Here is an 18,283-nt window from a genome sequence, read left to right as displayed (position 1 = left end):
CTACATACCTGCCAGAATGGCTAGAATGAAAAAGACAGGCCATACCAAATGTGTAGACACACACCCCCCGGTGGGAGCGTGCACTGGTTACAACCACTTTGTAAACTGCTGGGCAGCGTCTACTAAAGCAGAACATAGATATACTCTTTGACCCCAGGTATATGACAAACAGGAATGCACATATACACGTGCCCCAAAATGGGTGTGCTAAAATGTTTGTGGAAGCATGTTCATAATAATCCCAAAGTAGAAACTATTCAAATGCTCATCAGCAATAGGATTGGGTAAATACTGCACTAATATGCCACACAGCAAGGAGAAAGAACTGACTACTATTAAAGGCAATAATATGGATGACTCTCCCAAACATATTGTTGAATGAAAGAAGCTAGACTTAAAAGACACATAATGTATGATTCTATATAGGAAGTCCAAGGACAGGCAAAGGTAATAGGTGGATTAGAAGCCAGGATAGTGGCTGTTGGTTCTTGATCTGGGTGCTGGTTACATGGCTGTGTTCATTTTGTGAAAATTCATCATGCTGTGCACTTATGCACACTTTTCTGCGTGTATGTAATGCTTTAATCAAAAGTTGAGTGTAAAAGCGTCTGCCAAGAGGCAACTGATTGCACCTTTGCCCTTTCTCCCACCAAACCCATGGCTCAGACCAGCCAGTGTGGTGGTCCTGCCCAGGCCCCTTGCTCCAGCCTTGGAAAGGTTCTGCCGGGCCAGCACTGGTCCTCTGCCCCTGCTGGGCCAAAGCGAGCCAGAAAAGTGGATGCTGCCTGCCCTAGGCGCTGTCCCAGACACCAGGTAAAAAGCCTGGGCTACTGGGGATTAAAGCTTGTTAGTGGCCTGACACTGTGGCCAGGCATCTCTGTCATCACGGACTTGTCTGTCCAGCCTTGGGGACCCTACATTACCTGGCATGGAGCCTCACTGATGACTGTTGCTCAGGAATAAGCCACCCTCCCACAGTACCCACTTCTTCCCCTATCTCCTGTCCCCTGCCCCTGCCTCGGGTAAAATCTTTGGGATCATGGAGAAAGTCCAGCCTTGGAGAAATCCCACTGGCATGGCCATCCTTCCATGCATCACGCATCAGAAAGCTGCCCGCACATGATGAAGCAGAAAATAAAACACCAATACCCAGAGATAGACTATATTGTGGTGAATGTTCCCCCAGACTTTCAAACTGAAACATACCCAATACGTGGCTCCTCTGGTTCTGGTTTTGCTTCCGTAACCCCTCTTAAGTGCGCTGTACAGCTCAGGCTCACACCTGCCCTCGCCTAGACTGTCACACATCTTAACTGGTGTCCTTGCCCTAGTCTCACCCTCTCCTCCCACCTCCTTCCCCCACCTTCTACTCTCCCACCAGAGTGACTTTTTCTAAGTCTAAATCCAATCCTGTGACTCTCCTACTTAAAATTCTGCAGCTTGCACCTTAGCCTGATCTCAAGACGGTGGTGACCTGGCCCCAGCTCGGTGTCTCTCCTGCACCCTGACACTCCAGTTATCCCCACCCTCTCCTCAGACAGAAAGCTCCCCAGGAACGCTCCGTCATTATCATTTTGTGGACTCCAGGGATAGAAGAGACCCCACCTGGGCCCACGGTTGCTCCTTTACATTTTCCTTTGGTGCCTCCTGTGCTGCCAACCTGGAGACTCCAAGAGCAGATCCTCCACTGGGCCACATGCTTGATGCGTCCACACTTTCACATACTGCCCCCTCTGCCCAGATGTGCTTTCCTCTTTGTCCAACCGGCAAACTCCTATTCATGCCTCAAAACCCAGTGCCTCCTCCTTTGTAGGAGAAAATGGATTTCTGCCTTCTCTGTGTCAATCCTCTGCCTAGACTGTTAACATTTATTTCTCTGTATTGCAAGTATCTGTTTTCAATCTAGTCTCATCTACTAACATAGGATTACGAGTTCCTCAAGGGTTGAGACGGTATCCTCTCCATCCCTACAGCCCCATCACCTAGCATGTGCCTGGTGTGGAGGAACTGCTCAGAAAGTGATTTTGGAGAGAGAGAAGAATAGGTTTGTCACCAGAGAAGTCTTTCAACGCTACAGGAGAATTTCTCTAGGGAGGGGGAGGGGCCTCACCCACTGCTAGCACTGAGAGGTTCCTCCAGACACACGTCCTCTGTCCCTTTTGGTCTGCTGTCCTCACTTCCATGGAAGAGAAAATACCACTGTATTTTTCGGGCTGGCTTGGCTGATCTTGGGTTGAGCTTATAGGACGTATAATGGGGTAGGAGGGGGGGCTGCATTATACACGTGCTGCTCCTCTGTCCCTTTTGGTCTGCTGTCCTCACTTCCATGGAAGAGAAAATACCACTGTATTTTTCGGGCTGGCTTGGCTGATTTTGGGTTGAGCTTATAGGACGTATAATGGGGTAGGAGGGGGGGCTGCATTATACACGTGCTGATTTAATAGTTTCCGATCCCATCAGATTTGAAGGATGCCAGCAAGGCCCCCTGCTGATATTATATACGCTACCTCGGGGCCAATGCTTGAAATTTCAGCACTAGATGTCCTCTTTTCTCTCCCCAGTCCTTCTAACAGGTGCATTGTCAGGGGTCATATTGAGAGTCTGGAGGCCTGTGAGCTTTCCCTTGTGTCCCCAGGACAGGCTGTCCCCAGTTCTGGAAATACGAGTTTGGCACCTGCATGGGCAGTGTGACCTTGCTGGAAGAGTACTCGGAGCAGCTGAAGGACATGGTAGCCTTTGTCCTGTGCTGCAGCTTCTCCCTGGAAGAAGCCTTGGAGAAGGTGGGGCTCCCCAGAAGAGACCCAGCAGGTCCCAGCCGCATGGGGCGCATACAAGGTACGGACACAACCTGTAAGGGCAGAATGGCTTGAAGGGTGGATTGACTTGTATTTCCTTGTTATTGGGAGGGAGAGAACACTGACACAGGAGACAGAAGACCTAAGCTCTAGCCCCAGCTCAGCCACTTTCTAGCTGTGTAATCCAGGACAAACGGTCAACCTCTCTGAGCCAGCCTTTCTTGGGCCCATGTCTGGGACTGCTGTGAGAACCCAGTGTGGTCCTTCTTGTTGGTTCATGGTGGCTGTGTAAACCAAACCTGCTTGGAATTTGTCTGGCTCCTTTAATTTAGGGCCCCCTCAGTGAGATTTTTGAAAATCCTCCCCTGGCTTGAGTGAGCATTGTCTCAGGGAGAATGTGCCTGGCTCACGCCCAGGGATTTGTGGCACAGCCTTGGCCAGGCCACTAGCTACTGTGTTGTGTCTCTGTCCAGAAAGCTGGGTCATGCTCTTGGCTGGAGGTGGCCACTGGTGGTCACGCCCACAGCACAGCCAGGAGGCCTCTCCTGGGACGTGCCTGCTGTTAGGCGCTGCCTCCCCGCTGTGCCTCTGAGGTTTTCTTCCAGCCCTAACTTGTCAAGGTGAAAGAACTGGATTCCCTCATCCTACTTCCTGCACAGTTTTTGGTAAAGTTTGAGAATTCACTCTGCTAGATCAATGGTCAGCCAACGCAAACAGCCATGTTTATTTATTTATGGAGGACTCAGATTGGAGATGTCATCTAGGGCTCTGGGACATTTATTAAAATGTTCTGGTTAGGGTTCCTGCCAGAGAGGCCCGAGCTTCCTCTGATCAGCAGCAAGGCTGACCACAGGCTGTGCGGCCTTTCATGTGTGCATCTGAGCCCCAGCTAGGGGAGGGTGGGGTGGAACTGCAGCTGCTGGCCGCGGCTCCAGGCAGGGTCTGGCTCTAGTAGGGTCTGGCTCTAGAACATATCATCATTGGTAGCAGGCAGGAGCTGCAAGGGCCTTGTGGCCCGTCATTCACAGCCTCTCATTTTAGATGAGGAATCTGAGGCCCAGAGAGAGACAGGGATTTGCCCAGGTCCCAAAGCCAGGCTGGAACCAGAACTCCTGGCTCCTATCTATAAAATGTCAATGGAGGTGTGACGATTAAATGATGCTCTGCAGAGAGAGGCAAGTGTGGGCCCACAGTGGGGGCCGTTGTTACTTCTCCATGGCACCCCAGTGCCCCTTGGCTCCTGGTCGAGGTGGCCAGGCACCTTCTTGGATTCCATTGGCAGCCTTGATGGGATGAAGCAGCCCCCAGACAGGGAGCACTGCCTGGCCCTGTGAGTGGCCTGGTGTGTGCCCTCTCCCTGCTGGCAGGCACACTGAGGTTTCATCCTGCTGCCACCAGGGTGGTAACAACAAGCCCTGCAGGTGGCAGCCAAGGCTGTCCCAGTGGACTAGAGTCCTGACCATGTCCTAAATCTTCCATAAGCCTCACTGCAGGGACTGGAAACCATGGTGGGTGGGGGGACAGCACCAGTGAAAGTCACACAGATCATCCTGGGCAACTTCTAATAAGGCAGAAGAAGCGAGGCAGGGCTTGGTGGTTCCCAGGACAGGCTTCTCTCCTTGTATGAATCCAGAGTCAGAGGGGACCCCAGCTCTTCCTGCCATGTTCCCCTCCCTTGCCTGCCTCTGCCTCTGGTTCTCCCAGAGCTTCTTCACCTGGGGTCCACCGGCCCCGTGAGTCTGTGGACAAAAGCCAGAGGGGCCATGAAATTGGATGGGAAAGAAATTACATTTTTTATTTTCATAACCTCAAACTGAAATTTAGCATTTCCTTCAATAATGAATGTACGCAACAAACGGCCGTCATATCAGCAGACCCTGTGACTTTGTGGCTGCCAAAAGAAATCACAGGTATCTTTAAATCACATGACGGTTCTTCTTGCTATCTCAGAAGTATCCTCCTATAGGCAGTGTTGATTGCTACTTCAACATTTCAATGGTAGTAAATCTGCCGTCTTGTTCCTTAAGCTAACAAAGAAGCGCATGTACTGCTGCATAGTGTTTTCCCATAATTTGATAACTGCATTGGCAGTGTAATTGGTTTCCTTTGGAATCCTCTGCATTTTCTTTTATGCAGTTAAAAGTGTTCTTAGACTGGGAGTCCATAGCTACACCAGGCTACCAAAGGGGTTCATGGCACATAAAAATTTAAGATTCCTTATTTTAGACCAATAATTACCAGCAAACTTCCCCATCTCTGTGTCACATAAAAGTAGAAGCTATATTTTTTATAACAGCTACTGTTATAAAAATGGCCTCCTTCATTCAGCTGCCTTGAACTCTTGGTGCTCAGGGCTCAGATCTGTGCTAATTCCATTTTTTATTTTAACATTTTTCACTTGATTTTTTTTGTCAGACGACAGTGCCTTGTGCCACCATTGCTGGCTTTTACTGCCCTCTGGTGGTCACAGTGAGGCCCATTCCCAAGGACAAGCTAGGAAGGCTGGTACAGGCCAGTTGCTCCACCGGGGATGAGCATGGACGGCCCGTTCACATGGGCGATCCGGGTCAGTGTCTGCTCTTGTCCATGACTCCAACAGCCTGTCTTGGGCGTGAACCTGAGAAGCAGACAGGAACTTGGTGTGTTCCTGTGCTCCCACGGCTTGTCCTCATCTTTTCCAGGGTCCCTGGGGATCAAGGCCCTGGACAAGGCTCACAAGCCCAGCAGCAGCATCAGGGCTAAGTTAGGTTTAAAGGCACCACACTTGGTCAAATAGCCAGCCTCACCCACTGGAGGTTTTTGATGAACATAAAGTTCCCGTGAACTTCAAATGAAACTGGGGTGGGGGAAGCAGAGATTGGTGGCAGGTGTCTTTGTCCCAAGATTTGAGATCAAAGCAGCCTTTAATCTGGGCCGCTTTTCAGTGGCATATTTGGACCAGAGAAGGATTTGTTCCAAATGTTAATTCAAACTGAAATCCATTGCTCCCCAGTGTACTAACTCAATCTGAGACTGAGTGAACAGATCCGAGAAGGAAGGGCTAGAATCTGGAAGCTTCCCAGGCCTCTTGGAGGCTCTCAGAGGGCTTGATGAAAGCTTGGGATCGGGTCATGGGTGAGTCAGAGTCCAGTGCACCTGAACTTGCTCAGCTATGTAACAATCAAAATCAGACAAAACCTGGCATCCTGTAAAAACACAATCATCACTTGCAGCCTTCATCAGAGAAAGATGACCTCAGGACCATCTACCAGGAAGTGTCTGCTGAATTGTTTTATCTTTAGTGTGGATGGGTTGGGCCCAATATATCCATCTTTGCTGTCTTCATCAGCACTTTGATGGCTGGCCAAGGTCAGGGACGCTGTTGGTGGTCAAGCAACAGAGTTTCGGTCTGTGTAATGTGACTCAGTCTACATCAAAATAAACTCATAAATGCTGACTTTGTTAACAATGTGTACAATGAAAGTATTGGGCTAAATGCACACCATGGAATTTGAGATCCCGTGTTCTGAACTATACCACTCAACAAGGACAGTAAGTTATGGAGCGTCTCAAGCTGCTAAGTCCTCAGTTCTCATTCTCCTTCTCCTCCTCCTCAAATACCATTAAAATACTTCTGTGACTAGAGCTCCTTTTAGAGAAAGAACCATCAACTACTCACTGTGTCCTACTTTGAGGGTCCCTGCCAAGGGAATTACGTTTTCTTTTTCTACCTGCTGAGCTGTTGGGAATCAAAGAACTTTCCAAGCCTGACTGCGGGGATCCTGTAGAGTGCCAGCCAGGGGATGTTGCAGTGTTCCGGCCTTCTCAGCTGGCCAGTCTTGAGGCTGTCAGCAGCTGCAGTATGTTGGGACAGAAGGGGGCAATGACTGTCACCTAAGATGGAGCCCGGCAGGTCACTGGTTCTTGAAAGCCTAGCCTTACAGAACAATGATTGAAAAAATAAAGTCATAACACAAAACACGAAACACAGGCCTACAGCCCACAATGACTACCTCTCTGGTTTCCTTCTTTTAATCGCCAGAACAGTTTGTCCTATAGCTCAAATAGGCTTTGATTAAATACATTTCTATCTGCTAAAGCCTCACAGCCCATTCTAACTGAAGGACCAACCTTTAGCTTGACTTTTTGAGACATTCTGGAGATTGGTGAGGTCTTGAAAACAGGGGTGAAGCCAAGAAACATAACTAAACAAACCATTTCCCATGATATTTGCAAGGTGATTGAAATCACGACTGGCCGTACATTGTTTCAAAGGCCATGGGTGATATTCCAATGAGGAGACACACGAGGGCGCCCCATCAGCTCACAGTAAGATGGGAGTGTGATAGAAACGTGAAGAAAAAAATAATTACTGTGGCCCATTGTCATAGACACTGGAAAATTCTGGCCAGGTCAGCCACACTTGCACTATAGAGAATTTTGTGGTATTTTAATTTACTTTGAAAGCATTCATGAGAGTTTAGCTATCAGAATGGCTTCATGACAGGGAAAGATTATCTCTAATGTAGTGATGAGGCATAGATGCAAAGATCCATGGATCCTGTTCATTTGTTTACTTAACGTACATGAATCGAGCACCTGCTATGTGCCAGGCATGGGCCCACATCTTGGGAATACAACGCTGCAGAGGCATGACAGAGTCCTCAGGGAGCTTCTGGTCATTTCTGAGTGTGGGCATGGACATGTATGTCCACATATCCACACACGTGCAGTAAACATCCCTGAGCACAGTGGTCTCATCACTGAGGTCTCACTGCCATGGGCATCCCAGAACACTCCAGCCCTGCAGTGCCGACGGCCATAGCATATTCTATTGTAAATGAGAACAAATGACATTATTGCTCAGGGACAACCTTGGATCACTCTCAAACTTTAATATTCCAACTTCGATTAGCAATAAATTATTTGCTGCACACCTCCCAACTTATGGGGGCAAAACCTCGTGTTAAGTTCTGAGCTGACTGTTCTGATGTGTTCCTTGGCTTTAGAGTGACCGATTTTAGGTGCCATCCAAAACATAGGACTTCGATTAGCAATAAATTATTTGCTGCACACCTCCCAACTTATGGGGGCAAAACCTCGTGTTAAGTTCTGAGCCGACTGTTCTGATGTGTTCCTTGGCTTTAGAGTGACCGATTTTAGGTGCCATCCAAAACATAGAAAAACAACAAATGCATTCATCAGATCATTAGCTCTTCCCCTCGCACATCACGTCCAAAAGCTATGTATCTGTTAGTAGATTTTCCTTTTGAACTGTTGGCTGACTGTGGCTTTCTATTGAATCTAAGAAATTTCACTGTTTCTGTGAAATCCCAGACATTGTTATTTACTCACTCACATCTGCATTTATTGGACACCTACTATGTGCAAGGCAGCATGTGGGATTCTGAGATGAATAAGCACTGATAGCTGCGTGGAGTTAGAGGACTCTGGATGATAGTGACACTGAAGAAGGCAGAAGAGGTAAAGTAAGTATAGTAAGGATTAGCCTCCTAATGAGCCAGCCACAAGGACATAAGAATGAGGGAGACCTAGCGCCTATGTTGGTAATGCAGACCATTGTCTACTGAGGGCCTACTCTGTGTTGGGCACTTTGCTAAACACTTATATGTGCATTTTCTAATTTGGTTCTGACAGCAACCACATGAGGCCTTATCATTACTTTATAGTTGAGGAAACAGGTTTACAGAGGATAAATTTGCATCTCAAACTCAAGTGCCTTTGCCATGCTAAAGCCACTTCTTAATAACTATGCCAGAGTGCATATGCCCATCATCTAGTAGCACAAAGAACAAAACTAGCATAAACCAAAGTAAAATAGAAGTGCTGCGAGAAAAATAGAAACTGCATTCACAGAAGTTACCAGATCTAACATTTGCTGGGAAGTAAAGCAAGCTGGTCTCATGCATTGCAGGAGTTCAGTAAATATTTTCTGATATCCATGGATTAAGTTGATGGAAACTCCTAGAGATGTAACTCTAGCTGGGACTGTACCTTACTTCTTTTCCCATACTCAAACTCGTCTTCACTTTCCTAAAAATTGGAGGCAACTGTTTAGATGGAACTTGACTGAGCCGCAAGCCAGCTTGTTCTGACCTTGGTGTCAGCGAGCAGTGCAGGGAGTGCTGTTGGCAGAGTCAGTGCAGGGATGCCATCTCTCCCGTCAACAGTGGGCTAGATGACAATGGACTGGGCTTGATGACGTGCTGGGCTCAGTGACTCCTGTTGTGTGTTTTAGAGGCCCCACTGGCTTTCACCAGCATGCCAGGCTACACAGTTATGACCAATCTGAAGGACACAAAGGCTTCAGCCAGTTGTCTCAACCCTGAGAGAATTTCCAGAGGTCTGTCACATTTCCCAGGATCCTTTGCACTACAGCATTGCATCAGCTTCAGTGGCTCAGAAGATCAGAGAACTGGAGACTGTCATTGCAGTAGACCCAGGTAGGAAACAAAGCATGCACACCTTAATGACCTGGAGAAATCCATCTCTAATGTAACATTCAATAACAAAGGCAGGATGCAAACTACCCACAGTCCTATTTTTTAAATGTTTACACTATATATGAATCCCCAAAAGGCTAGAAGTAAATGCACCAAAGTGCTGACATTGATGATCTCCAGGTAGTAGTAGTATGTATGATTTTCGTTTTCTTCCTTATGGCTTTTTTCTGTTATTGTTCTAAATTTCAACACTTAACATGAGAAGGACTTTGGTGAGTTTGTTCTTTGGACACATTGCCATCCAGAACCAAATGGGGTTAGGTAGGCAAGAAAAAAAAGGGAGAATGGCTCCTAGGTGGGCAACTGCCATCATTTATAAAGTTACACGTGTATTTAATAATGTCTCTAATCTTTCCCTTTTGTGCCATGGCCCTGGGGCTGGGCATAGGGTAGTTTATATATATATATATATATATATATATATACACACTAAGCAGCAGGGGGGGGGGGGTGAGAGCTGGATGCTTCTCCTTCGGGGGTCCCGGTGGGGCAGGATCCTATACTACAGCTTCACAGCAGTTTGCAACCAACCTGTGTATTGTATGTTGCCTCTCGGAGAAGGGGCAGTTCTTCTGTGGTTTGCCAGCTGCTGGTTTTCTAGACATGGAACAGGGCTGGTGGAATCTTCTAGAAGGTCTGCTGATTCCAATGAGGAAGGGGTTTGCTGAAAGCTGGTTGCGGGGCCTTTAACTTCCAGATGCATCTTCATTTAAGAGCCTAATTTCTAATCCCAGGTGGCCAGCAGGGAGTGCTGTTTCACTTGCTGTTGTGCGAGGTGAATTCAATTCATTTGTTGGCAAACGCTGCTGAGGGAATTACAGTGAAGACTCGACCTCTGGCTTCCTCATCAGTATAATAGGAGTCATAAGAATTTATACCTCTCTCTTGGGGTTGTGACAGGTAATAAGAGCAATAGCTATCACCTACTGAGTTTTACTGTGCTGGCATCAAGCTGAAAGCATTTACATGTTTATCTAGTTAAATTCTCTCAATGTCTCCGGGGCAGCTATTATTAAATTTATTTAACAGATGAGGAAACTGAGGCACATAAGGTTAAGAAACTTGCCCTTGTCCACATACCTAGTAGGTGGCTGGGGCAGAGCTTGAACCCAATGTCTGCTGACTCCAAAGTTCATGATTTATAAATGTTGGCTAAATTAGAATCTGAGTCTAAATGGTATGTCACAGTCTCACCCGGGCAGTAAGAGTGCTCCAGTGTCTCCTGGCTCATATTCCACTCCGTCTTCTGCACCTTTTCATGGGCTGTGTTCTTAAACCTGGGGTCTAACCACCCTTTGCCTCTGGAATGTCTGGAGAAGGCAAATGTGGCCTCCCTGCTAGCCCACCTGACTCAAGCAGATACCTGGATTGATGGTGGTGGACCTCCATGGAGAACACAGGGGTGAGGCCAACCTGGGGAGGTTAACCCACTTGGCCAGACTCCCAAGACCCAGACAGAGCTGATTCCAGTGACTATTTAGAGAACACTTGGGCAGGGCCATAGAGCAGAGTGTCACTGGCCAACACCGTGGTGGAGAATGTGGCAGTTCAGGAGAGCCATAGAAACGTCCGATTCTCTCCACGGGGCTGAGAGCATGGACAGTTGTCCTGCAGTGACGGGGATTTGTAGTAACTAAGCTTCCTGCTAAACCACCGGACGCAGCTCTTTGCTTGTTTTTCTGTTAGGTTGTTCATTCATTCATTTTGCAGAGAATATGGTTTCCTTTACATACAAACAAACAGTAAATTTGGGATATATGCCCACCACAGATCCATCTTCTAGGACACTTGCTTGTGGCTGTGTATTTACCTAGAGTCTCTTACATAGTTGATCTCCTGGGTGGATATTTAAAAAAATATTTTTTCAACACTTTCTCCCTAACAAACACTCTCACCCAGGCTGATGGTTCTCCCACTTAGGTCAGGGTCATGGGGGAAGATCAGTTATCAACTCTGCCATTAGCTTAGATAAAAAAGTAATTGGGAAGTAAATTTCCTGCAGACGTGGTACACCCATTGCTTAATAAAGATGATCCAAGAGGTCACCCACACCACCGCCCTTCAGTGCGCGTGCAGACTGTGAGTCGTGGCTTGAAGCATGCGGCTCAGGGGAGGGCAGATTTATGACTGTCTGGATATGCCAATATTGTCTGTTAAGGACCATCTTTAATCCTTGAGAACAGCAGACACTTTTGATTCCCACTATATTAAATAAGCAGATGTAAGATCAACGGAAGTGTACAGAGCTTTACTCACTGGGCATAATAATGCAACCACTCAGTCATGTTTGAGAGGACGTTGGCTTGCACTGGAGGTGCCTGGAGCACATGCAGTCCAGGGTCTGTAGTAGTGATCTATGCACCGGCAGTAAAGTCATCGTGAATGTATGTCCTGCTTACGGTTGACCAAGTTGTCTCGTCCTTCTTCTTTCCCTTGGTGCTCACCACACCCTACGAAATAGCTTACATCACAATTTTTTTCCTTAAAAATATTGTTATTTCTCTCCCCTTTCATCAACAGTACTTCATGTTCATTGTAGATGCATCAGAGAATATATGAAACTGAAGAAGCAATAAAACTTACCAGAATCTCACCACAATTAACCAAGATTAGCAGTTTGCTAGTTGCCCCTGAAATCTTTTTCTTCCGTCTTGGACTTGTGCACACGTGTATATATGTTCTGGAATCATAAGGTGATACTATTTTAGGGCTTGCTTTTTTCACTTTTTAATATATTGTGAACATTTTCCATGTCATGAAATGGTCTTCTACAACATCCTTTTTAATGTCCGCATAGAACTGAATTTACGAACATTCCACTATTTTATTAATATCCTATTTTTTTTTTTCCTTTTTGTCTTTTTTTACTGACTGGTAACGGGATTGCAACCCTTGGTGTCGCGCCCATACCGGGGACGGCAACGGGATCGCAACCCTCAGTGTTGCGCCCGCACCGTGCTCAGCCAGTGAGCGATTTTTTTTTCCTTTTTGTCTTTTTTTACTGACTGGTAACGGGATTGCAACCCTTGGTGTCGCGCCCATACTGGGGACGGCAACGGGATCGCAACCCTCAGTGTTGCGCCCGCACCGTGCTCAGCCAGTGAGCGGGAACCGATCTCCACATGGGATCCAAACCCTCGGCGGGAGCACTGCCGCACTCCCAAGTGGCGCACTCTCCAGTGCGCCACCGGGCTGGCCCAATATCCTATTATTTGACACTATAAACAATGCTACAGCAAACATCCTTATACCTAACTTTGGGTGCATACCTATGTTACTTTGTTAGGAATACTGAATACTAGAAGTGAATTGCTGGCTCCGGTGGAATGTGTAAATCTAAGATACAAATCACCTTCCAGACAGAACTGCCCCCAGCAGTATGTGAGAGGCCGTGTGCCCACAGCTTCCTACACCTGGACCACCCCCCATTCTCCACATAGGAAAACGGAGGCTCAGAGAGGTCAAGGGATGAGAACAAGGTCACACAGCTACGATGTGCCAGCACTGAGTGGAATGGAAGTTTCCAGATTCTAAATCTGGAACCATTCCTCCATAACGGGAACCCAAACCCTCTGTCCTCCATCTTCTCCAGGCACCTAGACTGCAAGCCAGTGTCCTTTCACGTCCCTCTGGCCCACCTCTGATTTCAGCCACTGCTGGGGTGGACGTTCTGAGTCACACTCTGCCTTCAGAGGGCATCGTTTTGCTCTGAGGTGACCTGAGTGTGGACAAAGGCACAGTGGTGCGTGGTAAGAGTCGGGAGGCCATGCTGCCCAGCTGGGCCTGCTGGGGTTCACCTGCAGCTGCGGTGAGTGGCTCCCAGCACCGCAGCTGCCACCTTAGGCCCAGGTCTCTGCTCCTCCAGCTGAGGACACCTTCTCTGTACCGACCTCCAGAGCCGCCTCCACCACAGCAGGCACAGCCCGGGGGTGCCTTCCCCCAGTAGGGGACAAGAGCCTGTGGGTGGTGTGTACCCCACGGCTTCTTAGAGCATCTCAAGCAGGACTGAGCTCCAGTGCCCTGCAGAGTTAACTTGCTCACTCACAGTCCTGTAGTGGTCTTTCCCTCTCCCCATCTTCTGACTTGTGTTTCCTGGGATCACCTCCCACTGAAATACTTGCACCCAAGTCCTTGTCTTAGGATCTTGTTTGGGGAATCCCCAACTAAGTACTATTTCCCTTCCTCCTTATACATTCCCCTATACATTAGTTAGGGCTCTGAACTGCTGTAAAGAGCCCCAAGATGCTTTGCTCTAATACAGTAGTTTATGCCCCTCTCCCTTAACAGTCCAGGGTGGATCTTCCAGGGTGAGTGTTCTGGGTCATGATGAAGGGGGGTCTGTTCCACACAGTCACTTGGGCACCCTGGAGCTCTGACGTCACATCATGTGACTTGCAGGGAGCTCTAGCTGTCAACATTCCAGCCCCAGGAAAAGGGAAGGAGGCTGGAGGTGCACAAGGGAGGTGGAAGGTCACTCATGGTCCAGAGAGAACCTAGTCTTGTGGCCACACCTAACTGTAAGGGAGGCTGGTTAGCCATTTAACCAGTTACCCTCCACTGCCCAAGGGGAAGAAAGAAAAAGTGTTCTGGGGAGCAATTCCCAGTCTCTGCCCCATCCCTCAAATTGACTTTTTTAAAAAACAAAGCAAATAAACAAATCAAACTACTCTTAGCATAAGTTTCTACTTTAAACACAATTACTTTATTTTGTAATTTTATTTTATTTTATTTTATTCTAATGATTTCAGGCAACCGGGGGATTGGGCACCTGCTCTGTAAAGATGAGCTGCTGAAGGCCTCTGTCGCTGTCCCACACCCGCTCCGTGCTCATCTCCACCGGGTTCCCCACACACTTCAACCATGAGCCTCTGGAAGAGACAGATGGCCCACTGGGAGCCATTGCTCTGGCTGTCTTCCTGCAGGCCTTGGAGAAGGAGGTCTCCATAGTTGTTGACCAAAGAGCCTTGAGCTTACACGAGAAGCTTGTTGAAGATGCTGTCAAGCAAGGTGAGCAGTGAGATGGGCTTGGTCCATTTCCCCAAACGGGCCTTTGTGGGCGGAGGCTGCAGAACTTCCAGGAGTTCAGGCACAGAGCTATGCACTTGACACAAGGCATTTTCCTTGGAGCTCAGTACAACTCTTTTGTTGTAAGCAGCATTATTCCCATTTTATACATGAAGAGATTGAGGCTTTGGAGGTCCAGGTGGCTTACCCAGGCAGGAACGGTGAGCTGGAATTTGAACTTGGGTCCACCTGGCTCCAAAACACATGATCCCTTTTGTACACCTGCTGCCCTCCCTGTGAGAGGTAGAGAGCGACCTGCCCAGTACTGTCAGCAACCCAGGGCAGCCCTGGACTGCCAGAGCTGGGGAGGGTTAGTGTAATATGGAGTGGTTGAAAGCCTCAGACAGCAATGTCCCATGTGGCCCAGATGGGTAGGATTGCACATGGAGTCCCCAGGTGGGCATTAGAACTGCAGGCATTAGAGATGCAAGACTGTGGTACCACTGTCGGCGTGACAAGATAGGCCTTGGGCTCAGTGTAAACAACCACTCTCCCCTCCTCCATTCTGCAGGATGGATTTGCCATGAACTAGGATGGGGAAGACCATGGGGGGACGCCATGCATGAGATCACGGCGGGAGTAGGTGGAGACAGCAAAGGACCCAGGATTGTGCCCTGGGACCCCCCGCATTAAGAGGATGAGGAGAAGGGGAGAGCAGCCAGCAGGGGTCACTGAGAGGAGCAGGGCTGAGGCCGGAGGAAAACCAAGGGGCCATGTTGTCCTGAAGCAGAGTCATCAGGAGGAAGGGCCGGCCGGCTGTGTCAAGCGCCGCTGGCAGGCCAGCACTCATTTCCACCTGACAGAGTGGGGGTGGGTAGTTTTAGCCACCCGCTTTCCCAGCAGTCGCTGTGCCCTCTGTGCCCCTGACAGCTCGGCTCAGAGGCTCCCGCTGGACTGTGCTCAGAACTGGGGCTCGCCCACATGGCGGCTCGGGGGGTGGAATTTGCTAGATCGGATTTTTGCAGAACTTTCATTACCTTTGGATGAGGAAAGTAAAAGCAATTTGGCCTTTTAGTGAAAATTATTGCAGTCCTTTTTACAATGGATGCCCAGGAAATGTTTTAAAGAAGAAAAGGCAGAGTCATTTCTTCGCCTGTCTTGAGCATAAAAGATCTTTCTTTGTAGCTCAGAAGCGGGGGCCCCTCTTGCCCCGAGGTTCCTCTTTAGAGGTTCTCCTGTGTGCTTTCTCATGCTAGTGCCCCACTTCGGGGTGCATTATGCCCCCTGTCCTGTTGGGCTCCCTGGCGCCCCTTCTTACTAGGATCGTACATCCTCCATTGAATTTTGAGGAAGTAAAAAGGAGTCGGCCTTTCCCAAGCACCTCCGTGTGCCAGGCTCCCAGCCAGGTACTCGGCACGTGTTAAGTCACTGTGCTCTCACAGCACTCTGGGAGGTGGGCATTACTAACCCCCATTTTGCAGAGGACAAGCCTGAAGCTCAGAGGGTTTACACGGCTTGCCCCCGGTCACATAGCTAGGGGTGGCATGGGATTCCCACCCAGGGTTGCTTGGCTGTAAGTTCAGCCCCCTTTCTGGGTCAGCTGGCTGCCCCCACAAATAGGGAGGGGCTGAGTCTTTCAACTGGTTGTAATGCCCTCACCCCAAATTCCCTAGCTTATAACTTCGTATGTGGAATGTCCTCAGTGAGTGTCCCTTGATGGACCACTACCATCTACCTGCCTTTCTCCAATAGAGACAGGTGGGCTGGGGAGGCAGCCACAGTGAGGGGTCCTTCAGGATCTCTGATAGTGGTTCTTGTTCCTCACCTCCACCTGTCCCATCCACCCACGGGGAAGCAGCAACAGCTCCCAAAAGGCACCGGGGTGGCAATGAGGTGGAGAAGCTGGAAGCAGCCTTCTTGAAGCTGAATTTACAATACAAGCACGTGGCTTTAACAGAGACGGTTAAAACCCGTGCTTACTTGGGTTGGCATTACTTGAGAGGTGTGAGGGGCTGATGATGGAGATGCTGGAGGTGGCTGAAGCTCCTCCTGGGCTGCCCCCTGGTACTCCTCCTGGGCCACAGAGCAGAACCAGCAGGACCATAAGTGCTGGGTCCAAGACCCCTGCCAGGCTCTCTGTCTGCCATCGTAAGCTGTGCTTGGAGAAGACTTGGTCCTGGGCAGTGAATATGCCAGGATTCCACCCCAAACTGCTGTGAGGTAGATTAGTTCATGAAAACCAAATTAGTTATATTTTGGGATTTTTTGTATATATGTCACATATTCTATAATAGGTATTATTTTTGTAATTAGAAAAGGTGCTATTTTTAAGAATCAAATTACTTAGGAAATACTCCAGTACAAATAGTTAACCCAAGGCTCAGTCTCTGGGACTTTCCCTCGATTGTTCTTGAACTTTCCTGAAGACGTGCAGGGAGGCATGGGGGTGGGGAGCAGGTGAGAGTTTGGAGTGAGAACTGGAGTTGAGACACTGACATACATACTCGGCCTTACCCAAGCTATTTAACTTCTCTGAGCCTCAGTTTTCCTCCTCTGTAAATTGGGGATAATAATGGTTCTCATGGCACAGAATTATTGTGGAAATTAAATGAGAGTGTGCATGTCAAGTGCTTAACAGAGGGCTGGCACACTGTCACTGTGGGCGTGTGAAAGTGTGGATATCCAGCACTCACAATGGCAGTGGGCCGCAGTAGGCCTTCTGGTCAAGTGGTATTATGATTATCTTGCATACAGCGTATTTGCTAGTCCATACTAGCCTGACTCCACTCCCCAGCCCCCGCCAACCCTAGAGATTACTCAGGACCAAAAGTAAACTTAAACATCCTCTGTGTCGCAGTCTTGGCTTACCTGACCAAGCATTTGACAGGAAGACATCATTCAATAATGGTAATGATACTCTCCAAAGAAGCTTTTGGAAAACCAACATGAATTCCCAGAATGCAGCACTAGGGCTGAGGTGTCCACCCTCTGCCTTTATTTTCAAGGTGTTCCGAAGACACAGATCCCTTGTTGACTTACCAAGGTGTATCTGTGGAAGCTGCTCAGGCATTTCTGTGCAAAGATGGGGATCCCAATCACCTAGGTATGTATGGCCCATTCCAGTTTAAGTGGGTGATGGTGGAAAAGCCCACATGCTCTTACTTTACCCACAAAGTCTCTGCACACCCCAGCCCTTCAGAGGGAACAAACTTATGAGCCCAGGAAGACAGTGGTTCTGATGGACCAGACTAACAAATGAGGCTGGGGGATTTCGAGAGGTACTGGGGACTTCACAGGGTGTTTCTAGAAGTAGCAGTTCCCTGGTTTGTAGGGAGAGATGGCATGTCTTCCCGAGGAGGAGATAGGAGAAATTTTTTAAAAAAGAAAAAAGACTAGCAGTTTCTCAAACTGTGGTCATAACCTATTAGACAGAAGTGAATTTCAGTTGGGGTAACCAGCACCTTTAGAAAATGAAATAGAAATAGAAATATCATTGTATATCTTTATAGTAATGGTAAATACTTGTATTAGTCTGTTTCTGTTGCTTATAACAGAATACCTGAAAAAGTAATTTATAAAATGAAATTTACTTCTTACAGTTCAAAGCTCAGAAGTCCATAGTCTGGGAGGTGCATCTGATGAGAACCTTGTTCTTAGTGGGAACTCTACAGAGTCCTATAATGACCAGGAAATTATGGTGGTGAGAATAGCCTAAGCAAGAGAGAGCTAAACTTCTCACTTGCTCTCCTTAAAAAGCCATCAGAACCATGCTCATTACTCCATGAATGGATCAATTCGTTCACAAGGGCACAGTCCTCACAATCTAATCACCTTTTAAAGGCCCCACCTTTTAAATGCCTTAATTGGATTTCCCACCCTCTTAACACTGTTACAGTGGGGGTCAAGTTTCCAGTACTTTTGGCGGACACAGTTAACACATAGCAGTACTCTCTAATAAAATGCTGTGTGTGTGTGTGTGTG

At 48.1% G+C, this 18,283-nt stretch overlaps 1 pseudogene; it reads left to right on the top strand.

Moving 5' to 3' along the window:
• Positions 1 to 18,002, top strand: part of LOC103601399 — a 25,107-nt pseudogene extending 7,105 nt beyond the window's left edge.
• Positions 18,003 to 18,283: the final 281 nt, after the last annotated feature.

The sequence above is a fragment of the Galeopterus variegatus genome, unplaced genomic scaffold (assembly GCF_000696425.1).
Source record: "Galeopterus variegatus unplaced genomic scaffold, G_variegatus-3.0.2 Scaffold3721, whole genome shotgun sequence".
NCBI lineage: Eukaryota > Metazoa > Chordata > Mammalia > Dermoptera > Cynocephalidae > Galeopterus > Galeopterus variegatus.
Note: the sequence above shows the minus strand (reverse complement) of the source record. Positions and strands in the feature narration are given on the sequence as shown.